Genomic DNA, 18,559 nt, shown 5'->3' on the forward strand with positions numbered 1-18,559 from the left:
TGAAGTTGCCACCAATGACATTGGAGACACAGATATAAAGGTACTGAAGGGTCATATAACTAATCATGAAAAAATGATGAGATGCTTATTAAGGATTTGTGCATGATGATATTCTTGGATGTACAAGGTCACAAAGCTTAAGGGTATACATTCTTAGAGCTTTGCCAACAAAGGTATTCTACATAGTACTTTGAGATGTATATATTTCACTGGGATGGTTTCCAAGGGATTATGGACCAGAGGGATCAAGATCAAGTATTTCTATGGCGAAGTGTTCAACAATGATTGGCTAGTGTTCAAGTATGAAGTGTTCAACAATGACTTGCTTGAAGACCAAGATTTTGTAAAGCGAACAACTTTACAAAGAGAGGAATAAAAGGTTTGTGCCTTTTTAAATTCTCATGCATCTCTTCTTCTTTTTCCCATAGCCTCAAGCCAAGCTAAAAGGAAAAATTTATGTGGACTTTTGCTTTTCTAAAATCCCTCATAGTATCAAAGGACTAGATTACTTAGGGTAGCGTGTGCATTAGTGTGGATAGGTCTCTACATAGGGTTTTGTAATAGGTCTTTGCATTTAGTTTACATATAGAAGTCTTATAAATAGTCAGAGTCTAGATCTAGGTAGTATGGAAAAAGATCTACATGGAATATTTCTAATGACATTGAATATGTAGATCTTGATAGTATGCTTAGAATATAATACTTATCACACCGGGAATAGGTTTTTAGCATGAGAACATATTCCACGTCTACCATCTACAAGAACATATTATAGATCTAGGTAATATGCCATATTTTGTGGATTCTACTTCTCTGAAATCCCTCACAGCATCAAAGCACTACATCACCTAGGGTAGCATATAGCAAGATGCACATTAGTGTGGATAGGTCTCTACATAGGGTTTCATAAAATAGGTCTTTGCATTTAGTTTGCATGTAGGAGTCTTAAAAGTAGTAAGAGTCTAGTGTCTAGGTAGTATGCAACAAGATCTACATGGAATATTTTGATGGCATGAAATATGTAGATCTTGATTGTATGCTTGGAATATAATACCTATCATATTGGCAATTACAGGTCTTTATCTTGATAATATTCCATGTAGATCTTGTACGCAACAAGATCTACATGAAATATGTAGATCTTGATTGTATGCTTGGAATATAATACCTATCATATTGGCAATTACAAGTCTTTATCTTGATAATATTCCATGTAGATCTTGTATGCAACAAGATCTACATGAAATATGTAGATCTTGATTGTATGCTTGGAATATAATACCTATCATATTGGCAATTACAGGTCTTTATCTTGATAACATGTTCCATGTCTCCCATATCTACGAGCATATTCTAGCTCTAGGTAGTATGCAACATACTCCATATCACGTGCATCAGTTACTACGTGAGAGTGCCACATGGACATGATTTTTAATAGTAGTAAGTTCAAGGGAAGTCTCGTGTATCTCTTCTTTTCCCCATAGCCTTAAGCCAAGCTAAAAGGACTAATTTGTGTGGATTTATAGTTTTCTAAAAGTCCTCGGAGTATCATAGCACTAGGTTACCTAGGGTATATTACAACTAGATGTGCATTAGTGTGGATATGTGTCTACACTTGGTTTTATGTCTTTGCATTTAGTTTGCATGTAGGAGTCTTATAAGTAGTAAGAGTCTAGGTCTAGGTAGTATGCAACAAGATCTACATGGAATATTCTTGATGACATGGAATATGTAGATCTTGAGTGTAAGCTTGAAATATAATACCTTTCATCTCAAGAATAGGTCTTTAGCTTGATGACATATTCCATGTCACATGCATTGATTACTACATGAGTGCCCGTGGACATGATTCTTGTTGAAACCATGGCCAAGTCTAGGAGTGAGAGTGGAAGGAGAGGTAAAGAGGTAAAGAGATCAAGCCATGATGTGTGGAAGCACAGACTTGGATATGGAAGAGAGAGAGAGAGAGAGAGAGAGAGAGATGCAATAGAATATAAGTGAGAGAGAGATTGCACATGAACAAAATGATTGTATTATAAATTATAGTACTCACACCATATACAATGTAGGCACTAACCCTTTATCTTTTGACCGAACCCTTAATAAGGGGTATTCACACCAAAACAACCTAGACACAACCCACAACACTGAGGCTTAGATAATTCTAACACCCCCCTTTGGATCGAAGGTGGTGAGACCCAAACAGAAAAGAAGCAACCAATCTCCAACTCCATCGCATCGCTGGAGAGAGGCGACCTAGCCATGCACACCTCCTTAGCCATAATGATTCCCTCAATCAACTTATGACCAAAGCTGAGATTATTGCTTAGTCATTCCTCCCGACTGGTAACTAGGATAAGAATACATATTTGCCTTTTATAGCATCAAGGCATTACAAAAACTCCAAAAATACATCCAAAATTTCAGATTTTGGGGGGCAACTGAGGCAAAGAACCCTTGACTCAACATAGAATAGAAGACTAAAAGATGGTGAAGGATCTCCCCTTGAACATATGTCTATGAAGATTCTTTTTGGGTGACATTTCCAAGCATAATAGATGCTTGGATCATCCTTTTAGGCTGATGGGCCAGGGCAAAAAATGCAAAATCCTACAAAATATAAACCCTCAAAATGTAAAATAAGGGAAGAAAGTGAAGCATGATGATGGAATGGAGCCTAGCTTTGATGCCGTGTTGGAAACATGGTCAAGTCTAGGAGGGAGTGAGTGAGAGTGGAAGGAGAGGTGGAGAGATCAAGCCATGTGTGGAAGCATGGACATGGATACACACACACACACACACACATATATATATATGTGTGGAAGCATGGACATGGATACACACACACACACACACACACACACACATAGAGAGAGAGAATATGTACAATTATGAGAGAAGGTGAGGGCAACACTTACACCGTTTGGTGATATTCCTCAGTTGGAGGATCAGCAACCTTGGTTAGATTGGGCATTCAGAAAGCCTTAGGACATTGTCCAGTGTACAACAAATAAAGTGTACCATATGATGGTGAAAGATAAGCGTTGGATCATTAAGAAGGCTAATAGGGTATGGAACATCAAGAAGAGTAGGGCATGGTCGAAGGAAGTAATCTTACTAGGCTAGTGGTCTAAGATTCCATACCAAGGGAAGGTGTTCCTATGGCGCATGCTAGTTGGAGACCTACCATTGGGGGACCAGTTTTTGCAAAAGTAATGGATTGCTTCTGGTAATTGTGTGTTTTGTACTACATGCTAGTTGGAGGCCTACCATCGGGGGACCAATTGCAAAAGCAGCGGATTGCTTATGGTAATTGTGTGTTTTGTACTACACGCTTGGAAACATGCCCGTAACTTTTTATTTCATGTTCGGTGTGGCAAAGAAGGTGTGGGATTTCTTACTCGCGTATGGACTCCATTAACAGATAGACTCGTAAAGGTTAAAGACATGACTTTTGGCAAGATTCCGAATGGGCCAGATAACCTAGAACATTCAGTTTTCTTTCATTTTTTCAGGTGGACAAGTTTGTGGCATATCTGGCTAACTCAGAATGCCTTCATATTTGATGCAAAAGTTTGTATTACAGCTTACATAGGTTTTATAAAAGGGCTACTATTGTGGCAAGTCCCTTCCTTGCGGTTAGCTCATTTGGTAGAGAATGACATTGCTATATATTGGATGAGGGTACTCCGAGTTACACTTGTGTGGTTCGGAGTAATTAGTGAGGGAAAGCTAATACATCACATGGCGGCCATGTGGCCATTTGTAAAGTAAATTTTTGGTAATATATCTTCTATTTACAAAGAGAGAGAGAGAGAGAGAGAGAGAGAGAGAGAGAGAGAGAGAATAGAAATCAAGTGTGAGAGAGAGAGAGATACAATAGAAATCAAGTGAGAGAGAGAGAGATTACACATGAACACAATGATTATATTATGAATTATAATACTCACACCATGTACAATGTATTAGGCACTAGGCCTTGACACCTAACACGGCGTCTACACCTAAGAGGGCGTTCATACTAAGAGGGTGTTCAAACCAAAACAACATAGACATAGCCCACACCAATGAGGCTTAGATAATTCTTGAAAATTCTCAATATTAGTAAGTTCATGATATTTATAATATTATTTTTGTATCTAAAGTAATAACCATGACCAGTCTATGTCTAACCATAGGAACTTATAAAAACGTGTTTCATGTTCATAATCCAGACATTAGGTGCTAGATCTACACAATCCAAGCTAGGAGGAGCAAATGCAAGTGTTGGATTAATAGGCTAATCTAGCACAATCTAATTTAGTAACTTTAATCTAGTCATACTTTAATTTAGCAACTTGAATTAGGCTAATCTAGTCACACTTATGAACACATGTTACACCTCATTTCCTTTAATCTTATCACCCCGCTGTAAGATCTAGGGTTGCCCCTATGAATCCAAAGTCTTGGTGGAAGAGGTGTCGGATGCAAAGAATCCAAAGTTTGTTATGCTTACTCTGAAGCCATTGAAACATAGGCTATAAGACCAGAAATTCTAATATATTAGTGTTTTGGATAGTAACAACTATATAAAGATGATATCCAACCCATTCCCACCCTATATAGACTATATAGACCATAAGGACCACACAAGAGCTATAGTATAAGCACATACATGCCTAGATAGGTGTATAACCCCAAGGAAAAGGGACATAAACAACACCACTAAGAGGTACCCATTTGAAATGTTATCAGTATTGCCACTACTACTAAGAGGTGCCCATTAAAATTTTATCATATCCTTATACATGATGATATTCTAATATGAGTGTTTTAGATAGGTGTACAACCCCATGGAAACGGGACATAAACAACACCACTAAGAGGTACCCATTGAAATGTTATTATTGCCAATTCCAAAGAAAGTATGGCCAAGTGTTCTACAAAATATGCCTAAGACGCTTTCATGGTGAATCATGCCCGTGGTGTGGATTATTTATATAAGGATTGTGCCTTAAGAGCCGTAACAATTGTAACTCAACAAGATTCTCATACCACCACTTAAGAAAGGCTTAAACATAATCATGCCTTTAAATGTACTCACACAAGTGTAAGTGAAGAGGAGAGAGACTAAAAGAATTAGTCAAAGCTTTAACTTCTAAGGAAATGGAAGCGTACAAGTATAACATAATCATACCTTTAATGTCACAATAAACAAGTGCCAAAAAAAAGTTACCAAAGATACATGTCAATAAGTTTGAACATTACTATAAAAATCACAAAACAATGCAATACTACATCTTGTCTCCATAAGAGCCCTGGATTGTGTTGCTAGTATCAACATAGTCCCCAAGAATTACTAAGAGACTTAAGGAAAACTACACCCATGGAGAAAGTTAATTTGATGGTAAAGTTGCCCATGGAAAATTTGTGAGAGCTTACAATCAAGATTTTGTCATCATGAGCTTTATGTTGCAATAAACTTCCACTGACATCAAGGATAATGCGATGTGATCCTTGGATACCTTACATTTGGAGAAGCTACATTGTGCATGGCTAGGATATAAACCTAAAGAATAAGGATTAGACTCTAAAATTTAACCTAAAGTTTAACCTTTTTAACTAGAAAGCACATCTCATAAGCGGGTTAGCTTCTTGTTGAGGAATCTAACATGATGGCTAGATCAACTAGTATAGAGATTGATTTAAAGTTGATCTAGCCATCATGATGATTTCCTTGAAGTTTTCATTGATGACATTTGTGTTAACATGGCATTCTTACAAAAGTTACGTGAGAGATGTCGGTTATATAGATCCTCTCTTAATCCTTTCAACCGTCAATATTGGGTCAAATATGGTGTTGTCTTGGGACAAAACATCATCTCCAAGGATTTCAATTCTATGAATGAAAACAAGGTTATACTTATTTTATAATTACTTCTAACCAATTACAAAGGTATGCAATTGTTTATGAGGCATGTTGGCTATTATAGATGTTTCATATCTTCTATGCGAATCTAGCCCATCCCTTATATAAATTGCTAATTATGCTTGAGTGGGTAAGGAATGATAGCAATCCTACAAAAACCTTACATAAGCATTAGCTACTACACCTATATTATGAGCTCCAAGATGGGATATGATCTTTCATGTATGTATTGACACATTAAACTATATGAAATAATGCATGTCGGTGTGCAGCCAAGGAAGGGGGGATTTTTTTTGTGTGCATTTTCTAGCAAGCGCTTTTTTGGAATCGGGCGAGCAGATTCCAAAAGGATTCCCTTCCTCCATTGAGAGAGAGAGGGAGGAAAAGATTCAGAGGGAGAGGGAGAGAGAGACATGTCAACATTAAGTGTGTGTGTGTGTGTGTGAGTGTATGAGAGAGAGAGAGAGAGAGAGAGAGAGATGTCAACATTACATCCTCTAAATTGAGGTTATTGCTACCAAGTGAAAATAAAAACAGGTTCATTCATATACAACTTCCAAATATAACTCTTCAGTCACAACTATTATTCAGTGTTGGTATGCAAGATACTAATAAGAAGTACACAATCTTGTTTACTTCCATGGCCTTCGTCGCTTGTCCTTCGGGGTGAATGCACAAAGTAAGCAAACAACATTTGATCCGTTTTGCACTTCCTCAAGCAAGAGATGCTCGAATGCATCATCGACAATAAAACCATGGGCTCACCATACCGCAATTAAGCCCATCACTTTGGTCTTCTTTTTGCAAAAAAAGAAACACCTTTCTTTTTTAATGACAATAATAAAGTCATCTTTCATCATTTTCTAGATCACAATAATAAAGGCATCTTTCCATTTTTTGGGAAAGAGCGACTATGTATCTTTTCTTTTTGTACGTGCAATTTCAAAAAAGCTTTCTTGCATGTTTCAAGGCTTCATGAGATTTGTGACCCACCTTGCTTCTCTCTCCTCCTCATTCTTCCCCTTTCATTTTCCTAAGATTTCTAAACATTTAATGCTCGTAATGCGAATACCATTCATCTCAATAGAAGACCACGTTCTGCAATGCAATACCTACTTGAAAATGTAATGGACTAACAATATTCAACAAAACTCAACTTTAGTGTCATAATACAATATGAGAGCTTAACAAAATTCGTTTAGAAGCAGGATAGCAAAGTTCATACAAATTGAGAGAGAGAGAGAGGGAGAGGGAGAGAGAGAGAGAGTGGGAGAGCAAGGGAGAAAGATATTGCATAATCAAACCCTTTACAATGAGGCTGCTTCCAATGAGGCTACAGAAGTCCCAAAATACTATAGGATAAGAAAAAATTTAGCATGTGAAATTCCATACATTCAATGGTCTAAATTAGGGTAAGTTCTCCTATGAGACAAGGCATTATAAAGCTCCAAGTCCAAAAAGATAAGAACATATTCTCATTTTGGCTCAAGCCAAGAACACACAAATATATGAAGTACAAGTGCTTTCATGCAAGATAAGGGTTCTTCTTGGATTCTCTATCCACAAAATGTGGACACGTACAACACGGTTCGTCTTTCACATTCACATCGTATTTTCCAATGTGTGCATCATCCCCGTGTGATTCGATCTTAAAAACTTCATGCTTATGCTCTAGTCTCTACACTTCTTCTACCACCCTAGCTTTTATTTTCAAAGTGGCCTTTGTTTTTGCCACTTCCTCTGTCGACACGCAGTACTTGATTCTTATGCCATTTTGCATGCCTGAGCCACCTACCTTTGTGATTGTAGTTGCTATTTGTGAAGGACCTTGTAGCCCCACGCTACTAGGTGGAGTGGGCATGACACCTTTTGCATTCTTGCTCTCCACCTAGTGTCCACCTTTCCGTATGAATAGACCTCCTCGTCTGTGAGGTTAGTTCCCATAGCAATTGGCCATATCTTGGGTGGCAAATTGGGCTTTGGGTCTATGTTGGTGTCTATAATATAGCAATGAAGCATGTGATTAGGGCAAAACCACATCCATTGTCTGATGGGACCATTATGGTGCTTGCGATACCCTTCAAATGATGGTGCAAGCATACCCTTTGCAGATCCAACTATGTGTTGCCTGAAAAGATTCAGGGGAGAAGAGAGCTTGAGCTCTTGCAAGAACACACACACTCACAAAACCCTAAAAGAGAACACACAAGGTGAGAGGCTGAAAATCTTCTTCTTCTTCTTCTTCTTCTTCTTCACACAACAACCAACACACCATATACAAAGATAAGAGTACACACAATATGAAAAGGTACTCAACCAAATACATACTAGGGTTCTCTATAGTGTGAACCCAACTAAATGAGCTAGCGCTATAACTATGCCAGTAGAATGGCTGTCACACAGCCTGTCATCCCACTGGCCTCATATCACCCATGATCTCACCAACCATGCCAGTGGAGTAAGTGTGGGGCCTATCCCCCAGGTGGGTCATTAGTGTCCATCGCCTCGCTAGATGAGCTTGATATCTCAACACTCCCCCTCGAGCTCAACTCCATCTCATGTACACCAAGCGAAGCCCTGAATGTGCGGAGCTTCTCTATACCCAATGCTTTGGTGAAGATGTTAGCGACTTGATCCTGTGTGCTAACATAAACAAGGTCAACGTCTCCTTCCAAAACCTTCTCTGACAAAATCGTAGTGGATCTCTATACGATGAAGGCTTTGGCAAAGTCCTTTGCCATTCTAACAGCTTCTGCCATGGACATTGGCTTGGCATTTTTGACTAGTGAGGGATGCATTTAAAGCAAAATGCAACAGGCATCCTTCCTAAAAGACGGATGAGTAATGGCTAAATTATAGCTTATGTATAGTGATATATGTGGTCCTATGAGGACAACACCATCAATTGGGGGATGTCTCTACTTTTATTTATGACAACTCTAGGCACACTTGGGTGTATTTGTTGAAAGCAAAGTTAGATGTTTTTATATGCTTTAGAAACTTTGTTTTTATAGCTAAAAATGTGTCTACATGTAAAGTTGGCACCCTTCGTACACAAATCAAGTGGGGGAGTATATGTCTTAACCCTAATCATCATGTACTACCTTGGTCGCTTTCAACCATGGCCTAGTACCTGTGATGAGAATACTACTAGAGGCTGAAGAGGCAGGTCTAATATGACATCTCCCATGGACATTGCAGATGACTTACCATTCCCAACGATAGAATTTCCATTTAATGCTTTTCTAGTTGTCTTTGGCATGATGTTCATGCATGCTAATCTATTGTCGTCTCATTACGATGTCCAAGCCTTTGAGTGGACACAGTCACTTGGGGGCTTTAATGATCAACTACTTCAGGAGATGTGAAATAATCACCCACCACTACTAGACAAGCTTCCACTTTGAATGCTATTAGGATCCACCCAATTCATAACCAAGCTTCCACTTTGAATTCTATTGGGATCCAGCCACTTCAAGCTTTGAAGATTCTTGCAAGCCCTCAAGTCTCAATCCACATAGCTCTAAGAGAGGTAAATATCCACAGTTGTTGCCATAGACAATATGGCTTCCTATCCCTTTGAGGATGAAGAGGAGCTCGGGTGGGATAATAGCTTTAAAGTTTGAGAAGGTGCTTGAGAGAAGGGAAGGGATGGGAAACATCAATAACAATGGGGGGAGTGTGGCAACTCCTCCATTGCCTCCGCTTATTCTAATTCTGCCATGCTTAGAGCTACTTACGCCCCCCCTCAGAGTGGGAGAGGTGTCAAGGCTCTCAAAAATCCTTCGACCTATGTTGCCGAGCCACTATGGAAGTCTTTTAGTGAACCTTAAGAGGGACTACCTTTTATGGTTCCATAAGAGGTACTAGCTCTTATTGAACTTGAAGAGGGACTGCCTCTTATAACTAACCTTAAGAGAGACCGCTAGTATGAGAGTCTCATATTGAACCTTAAGAGGGGCTACCTCCACTATGTTAACTGGAGGGGTGGCGGGAATGGGTTTGGGGCAATCCCAAGTGTAGTGATCTCTACTTTTCAAACAGTGCAAGCATGGTGGAGAGCCTTTAGGCAATGAAAGCATGGAGCAAGGGTGGAGAGCCTTTGGGAAATAGTAGAACCAAACATAACGACTAGTCCTGCTCGCTCCCACCACATCTAAAGCAAACCACCAGAAGCACCCACTATGTTAAAGCATGTAATTTCTGGTGGAGAGCCTTTGGGAAATAGTAGCACCAAACACAAATGACTAGTACTATCCGCTTCCACCACATTTGAAGCATACCACCAGAAGCACCCATTGTGTCAAAGCATGTAATTTCCAGGGTCTTTAGGTAACCAAGCTACCACCACCTTCACTCACGTGATAAGTTTCCCCACCTTCATGGAAAGTTTTTTAAGCTCTTGGGTGATGAGATCCTAATAGTTCCCTAGCTCTAGAAGGTAGAATTGCTACCTTAGGGTAACTTTGGAAGTTTCTTGGGCAGGGATTCCAATGTAATGAGAACAAGACTAGATGTGCATTTGCACAAGGAGAGTCGCACATCGTGAGAAACCACCATCGTCTTCAACATCTTTAGTGAGAGCACCTTTGAAGGTTGGCAAATTTAATTGTACATGACTAAGAACAAAGCCAAGGGCTCTGGCCTTGGTGGATCCGAGCAGGAGAAGTACATTATGGGGTAAGAATAAGGGAGCGAGGAAGAACCCTATGAGACTAGTTGAAGAGGAGGCAATAGAGGTGAGTTTGCCACCAGAAGCTTGAGTCTTCGGGACATGCACTACACTCACAAAACAAAAAATGAGAACTATCCTTGACCTCTAAGAGAGTCTCACAACTTCGAGGACATACACTACACTCACAAAACAAAAAATGAGAACTGTCCTTGACCTCTAGAGGAGAGTCCCACATCTTCGAGGACATGCACACTACTCACAAAACAAAAAATGAGAATTGTCCCTGACCTCTAGGAGAGTCCCACCATGATCGCTAAATTTTTATTGTTTTATATGTAGATGACTCCACTGATCTCGCTTGGCCTCGGCTCTCCTACATATAGATGCAAGAAGGAAGAAGAAGGAGTTGGAGGAGGGAGTTGGGGGTTCCCTTTGGGAAGTATACCCCCCAATGACTAGTCTCATCGCTCACTACAAGCCCTCTGCTTGTCTACTAGACATACATGCACGTCATCAGTGCACACGGTCGGTGGTAGAGTTAATAGTTAGAGACGTCATAGCGCACTTGTGGGATGGTAGACAGTGAGGTCGGAGGGCTCAAAGGGCACTGAGGCAGTGAATGGTAGCTAGCCAGAGAGCTCACAGAAGGCGGTGGAGAGCATAGGTGGTGATGGGGCAGTTGGAGAGGTTGGAGGGCATCAGTGCAGAGATGGCGATCAGAGTAATCGGAGAGTTCACAGAGGTCATATGGTGCTACATGTAGAGCACTAGCATATGGCTAGCCGAAGAGGTCGTAGGGCACCAACGGTGAGGGATCGAGGAGATTGGAGAAGTCGGCAGTGGCTATTAAGGCCATGGAATAGTGAAGATGGAGGTGATAGCCGAAAAAGATGGTGAAGATGAGGGACGTAGTGTGGAGGACCCAGCTATCCATCTCCATCTACATTCTCATGTTTGAATAATCTCTTTCCAAGAACAACTCTTTTTTTTCCCTTCCTTTCGCTTGGGAATCCAAATTTTAGTGACACCTTTGTAATATTCCTCCTCCCTAAAGCACCTTATCTTTGTTTCCTCCTATGTTGTGAAAAGATGATTATCCTCTCATAATACTCTTTGTAGTTTTGGGTGCATTTATAGGATAATGACTTAAATAAAGGGGGGAAACTTCACATTATTAAAGCTAGGTAGCCAACAATAGTATGCATTTCAAAAGATGCAACTTTTTGACCACATTTTTAAAAAATGGCAAATATATGAGGTTTAGGGTGGAGGGTGATGCACAATGAAGGGGGAGGTTTCCCAGTGAGATTATCCATCAGAAAGACTAGGGTAGGGATTGAGGATTTGAGGTGGGGTTAGGGTGACACATTAAGGGACTTTAAGAAGGAGGAATATGTTACCCATATGAGGATTAGGGGGAATCTAGGGTTAGGGGATAATTTTGATTTTTTGGGGGGGCTTTTATTTGATTTACATTTGGGCTTTTGGATTTTTTATTTCTTTCATTTAATTTTAAATTTTTAAATTTTCAGTAGTTTTTAAGGGGATTGTCTATTCTTTATTTTCTATTAACTCATTTTTCCCCATTGTTTTTTGATTTAAATAAAATAGAAGCGGCATAGTCATCTATAAAGAGAAAATAATATTGGGTTTTTTAGAAGAAGAGGCATAGTCATCTATGAAAGAAAATACTATGTAAAAAACATGTGGTTTTTTAAAAAAATAATAAAGGGGGGGGTTTCCAAGTTGAAAAAAGAGATAAATAGGGAGCAATTGTTTTCCTTTTGAATTTTTTTAAAGAGACATAGTCATCTATGAGAGATAATAATATGTAAAAACATGTGGTTTTAAAAAATAGTAGAAAAAGGGGGGTTCCAAGTTGGAAAAAATAATAACAAAAAAGGGAGGGGTTCCCAAGTTTTTTTAAAAATTAAGAGAAAAGAGGGGATTCCAAGTTGAAAAAAAACTAATAAGTAGGCAGGAATTCTTTTCCTTGTGAAATTTTTTGCTTAACTAAAGAAATAATGAAATTAAAAGGGGAGGTTTATTTTAAAGCAAGAATTTTAAAATGAGAGGGTTTTCTGCTTGGTTGTGATTACAAGAAGGCCTATTTGTCTCACCTAAATAGTTGCAAGGCATGATCATGTACAGTCTCTCTATAATTTGAAGGAAGGACAAAGGAAGGCCTATTTTTCTAACCTAAATAGTTTGCAAGGCATGTTATCGTCATGTATAGTTCCTCTATAATTTGAAGGAAGGATAAAGGAATGCCTATTTGTCTGACCTAAAAAGTTGCAAGCCATGTTATAATCATGTAGTTTAAGAAAGATCCCCTCTTCATGTAGTTTAAGAAAGAGCTAGTCCCTCTATAACTTGAAGGAATGATAGGGAAGATAGATTTAATAAACTACCACCTTTAAAAATAAAATAAAAAACTTTACTTGTCTTTGGGTCAATTCAACATAAGCTATTAAGAGGTTCCTACTCATGTAACTCTCACCTCTTTAAACACTCCATCATCTCACCATAATACACTCACCATAATAAAGAGTCACACCTATGGATGTTTTTGGATACCAATGCTCCGCCCTCATATTGTATTGCCGAGGCACCGGCTATCATTTTTGTATGGCCCTCATTATGAGAAGTACCCATTATTGAGCACACGGTGGCACCAGCTATGATCCTGAACCTATGTGACCGAGTCATGTCATGGCCGCCCCCCATATGAAAGCCTATATAGATACATGACCAACCCTTTCTACACAGTTAATCAATCACTATGAGTTTACTCCCTAGTTTTACTAGCATACAACCTCATATTTAGCACCATTTTGGTTCAACCTTCGAAGCTCCCTTCCACAAGAGCAACCTGTGAGTTTACTCCCTAGCTTCACTAGCATACAACCTTGTCTATAACAACCATTTTGGATAAGTCATCGAAGCTCCCTTCACAAGGACACACAAATGTGGGGCTTTTCCATCTTTTGTGTCACTTCAATAATGTAGTACTCATCTCTTTCTCTTTTATTGTTGTGCTGTTTGAGTTTAGAAGTTTTGTCTTTGTGAAAGATCATACTTCTTGTGAGTGTTCTCTCATGTATATGTCGCATGTTGTCCTCTTAACAAGAGTCACATGATTCTTTATTTCCCTTAATCCTCTCACTATTATAGGAGCATGATTCTTTATTTCCCTTATCCTCTCACTATTATAGGAGCACATGAAAGAGTAGAGCTATAAATGTGCATGGTAAATGATACTCTTGCTTGCACATTTATTTGCTTGAATGATTGGATTGCCAGTAGGTAGAGCTATAAATATGCATGGTAAATAAATGATACTCTTGCTTGCACATTTATTCGCTTAAATGATTTCAAAAGTCAAATTCTTATTCAAAGTTTGTGAATTCCTCAAATTTAATTTGATTGCCAAATTTAGCCCAAAAACCGTATGTAAATATTAGTACAAGTATTTCTTTTGAACAAGAGAATGTTCTCGCTATAAAATCCGTGTGCATTCTTTTGTATGAATTTACTAGCTAGCCTTGCTCCCCCCTCTTCTTTCATTTTCTTCTTCTATTTGTAGCTTTTTATCCTAGTGCTTCTACTTTCTAGATTTTTTTAAAAATAGTTTAATATTTATTTAGTTTTTAATGTTTTGACATAAAAATCATTTTATGGTTCAATTGTAAATTATTATTTTAATAATAGTAATTAGAACAAGTTTTAATTAAAATAATTTTAAAATTTAATTTTAATAAAATAGTATTTTTTAATCTTTTTAATTTAAAATTCAGATTTATAGTTTAAAATTCTCTTTTGATTTAGTTATTGAAAATTTTACATTTCATTTTTTTATCTTTTTATTTCCTTTTTATCAAGCAGATATTTTAATATTAGTTCTTTACTTTTTAAATTAACTAATTTAAACTAGAGTATTATTTTTAAAAATTATTTAGTTAGATATCCCATCTTTTTGGGTTACACATCGTGATCTCTTGTGAGTTGGTATGTGAATATATTTATTTTAAATATATAAACTCATTTCTTGTGGAACATTTCTTATAGTGTTGTTTTTGCATTTTGATTTCCTATAGTGTTGTTTGTACACACATCTAGAGCCCTTGTGAATTAGTTTGCATAAAATATAGTTTGTAAAAAATATATAATTAATTAATTCATATCACATTTTGGCCATATCATTAACTGTACATAATATACTCCATTGTGATGTATTTTATGATTTTAAAAAATAAATATTTTCACACATTTTGATCTCTTCTGGGTCATTTTATGTGCATATTTTAATCTCTTATGGGTTTTATGTGCACATTCTGATTTCTTTGGTATCGTTATTTAAGCCCATGCCAAAACAAAAAGTATATGTCATTTTATGTGCATATTTTAATCTCTTATGGGTTTTATGTGCACATTCTGATTTCTTTGGTATCATTATTTAAGCCCATGCCAAAACAAAAAGTATATGTTGTATAGTCTCTCTTAAAAATATATTTTTTAAAGATTATACCTGGTTTTTTTAAGAGACATTATGCATGTTTGTTTTTGTTTGTATTTCTGACTCTCGAATAATGTTTATAAATTACATCCATCTCTTAGATGGTCCGTAGGGTTTTTTAATCTTTCCAAAAAAATTTACAAAATAATGTTCCTATTATAAAAATCACATGACCCTCGCATTCTTACATATGAATTTACTAGCCCCTCTTTCATTTCCTTCTCCTATTTCAAAGGTTTTTATCCTAGGTGCTTTTACATTCTAGGTTTTTTCTTATAACTATATTAATCTTTATTTAGATTTTTAAAGTTTTAATTGTTATGTTTATTTCAAAAAAACTATTTTAATAATAGTACTTATACTTGGTCTGAGAGTGAAAGATTTTTTAAATCAAAGCTATGTGATTTTTAATGTTATCTTGATTAGTATCTAGATTAGGCACTAATTAATTTTATTTTCTAACCATGAGCTCCCTTTTATTGTTAAGCAGTTTTGAACCAAGAGGGCCATGTTGTGGCCTATTGACCCTTACTAGCCCCCTTGTCTTCTAACATGGTATTAGAGCCTTATATGGAGGATTACGAATAACTCCTAGTATAGATTAGCTAATAAGCTTAGACATAGGTGTGATTAGGGAGAGATAAAGAGAGTGTTTTTTTGGCATTTTTTTCTTCCTTGCTACATTTGAGACGGGGCATTATAAAATCTCTAAAGTCTTTGTCGGCCATAATATGCCATAATATGCCTGTGAAGCCCATCATTACCATCTAAAACTAGAGCAAATCCTTCCCTTGGTGCAATATTCAATAAGGACTCTAATGCCTCCATCTCAAGAGCAAGAAGAAGGAGGAGGACCAGAGAAACCCTTAATGCAAAGAACCAACATTCTTTGCAAAAGCAGCAAAATGGCACCTTATAATATCCACTCATCGTTAGGCAACACTTCTAACCGAGCAATGAAAGAACAAAAATACCTTCAACAAACATTATCCTAATGTCTTGTGTGTAGCAAGCAAGCATTATCTTCTATGACAACGTTGCCCCATCCTCTTTGAGATAGCTCCATTGATTCAATTCAACTATAACTAGACCTATAATAGTAGCTTATGGATTCAACATAGCCTTTTTCATAACAACAAAACTCTTAAAGCAACATGGAAGAGAAAGAGAGAGAATAAACCCTTTTTCATATGGCTCGTAGTATCATTTTCTATGTTGTACTCATCAACTTGGGTGTGAAGATGCCCAAGGTGAGGCATGCTAGGTTGTTGGTGGACATAGAACCGCATCATGGATCGAGATGGCCTTTTTTTGGGCCAAGATGAGTGCAAGCATGGTGATGTGGTCAAGAGGCCACATATTGTGTGTGCTTGGTTGTGCCCATGTAACAAAATTTTTATGTGCGAAGATGTGGGTGTTCACCTATACACAGTGAAAAGAGTTCACAATTGTGATTGGGTGGTGTGTGTGTTCACCATTAATCAAATTGGTATGGGTTCACTATTATAGGAGGGTGTCATGAGATATTCACTATTATGGGAGGGTGTCATGAGATATTCACTATTATGGGAGGGTGTCATGAGAGTTCACCTTGTTAGATTATGGAAAGTCCCTTATAGTAGGGTGTTGAGATAAGTATGATTGGGAAAGATAAGATCGAGTGATGGAAGATAAGAGAGTTCACTAGAAGGTCCGTTATGATAGGGTGTTGAGATAAGTATGATTGGGTAGATAAGATCGAGTGATGTAAGATAAGGACAATTGGGTAGATAAGACTGAGTGATGTAAGATAAGAGAGTTCACTAGGAGGGTGTCATGAGAGTTCACCTTGTTGGATTATGGGAGGTCCCTTGTGGTAGGGTGTTGAGATAAGTATGATTGGGTGTGACTAGGATAGATAAGATTGAGTGATGTAAGATATGAGATCAAATGTGTGATGATGTTGAGTCAAGCCTTTGTGTCAATATATATTGTGCTTGGCCTCATCTTTTGTGAGTGAAAGATTTATACAAGTGATGTAAGATATGAGATCAAATGTGTGATGATATTTAGTCGAACCTTTATGTCAATATATATTATACTTGGCCTCATCTTTTGTGATTGAAAGATCAAGGGTGTCATAAGAGAGTTCATTGTTATGGGAGGGTGTCATGAGATAGTTCATTGTTATGGGAGGGTGTCATGAGAGTTCATCTTGCTAGATTATGGAGGTCCCATCATGGTAGGGTGTTGAGATAGAGTGATGTAAGATACAATATCAAATATGTGATGATGTTGAGTCAAGCCTTTGTGTTAATATATATTATACTTTGCCTCATCTTTTTTAAGTGAAAGATTTATACGAGTGATGTATTGTCAGGATCTTATGACACCTTGGAGAAGAATTACTCAAACTCAAACACAAAAGTTAATAAAACATAAACTTTGCACAAATTGAAAACCAAAACCTTACGTAAACAATTCAACAAAATAGCATAAACCATGAAAGATTTAAAATAGAGAAGAAGTCACCATCAACACATGGCTAGGTTCAATCTTCCCTAGGTGAGTGTGGCCCATCATATCGCTCACCCATATTTAAATATATTGATACTTGCTATTTACAAAAAGATACTCCACAAATAAAGCCTAATAGCTTTTTGAGTCTTTGAGCATACATGCTCCTTCCAAAAATATAGCAAGCCTAATTATAGAGTCTTGGACCTACCAAAAGCATAAAAATACTATTTAATATGTACAAAGGTTCGAGGCTAAGGCTTCCAAAAATATAAATTCCAAATATGAAAACCTAAGAGGTGATCACATGTCTTCCAAGATATCGCATTATGGTCCAACACATGTTCCACCCATGACTAACACATAGTTTGCCACTCAATCATCGCCTACACCAAAATAATATTAGTCAGCGCACACAACTGATTAAACACATGGTCAATAATAGATTCAAGTTCTAGACGTTCTTCTTCATCTACTAATTTGGGAGGTTCTTCTAGCATATGATGAGAAGGTAGAGGTCCCCTAAATGGTCTCAAAAGAGTAACATAGAAAGAATTATGACTATGCTAATTAGAAGGTAGCTCTAATTTAAAGGCATTATCATTAATCTTTGCAATGATCTTGAAAGGTCCATAAAATCTAGGAGCTAGCTTAACTACTACAGGGTTGGTCTCCTTCAAACTTGAGTCTTCTTTTTACAATGCAAAGAAGTACATAGTCACCTTTATTGAAGATAACATACTTGCATTTATGATTAGCATATTTCATGTACCTTTCTTGTGCTTTTTGAATGTTCTCTTTCACTAAACTATGGATTTGGTCAAATTCTCTAACAAATGAGTCTACAACCTCATATAGAATGTAAAAGACAAGTCGTAGGAGTTTGCTACCTCTATAGAATGTGAAAGACGAGTTGTAGGAATTGGTAAAGCCTTTCCATAGACTATCTCAAAAGGCGCTTTCT

The sequence above is a fragment of the Cibotium barometz genome, chromosome 40 (assembly GCF_041138505.1).
Source record: "Cibotium barometz isolate CiBa-2024 chromosome 40, ASM4113850v1, whole genome shotgun sequence".
Taxonomy (NCBI): Eukaryota; Viridiplantae; Streptophyta; class Polypodiopsida; order Cyatheales; family Cibotiaceae; genus Cibotium; species Cibotium barometz.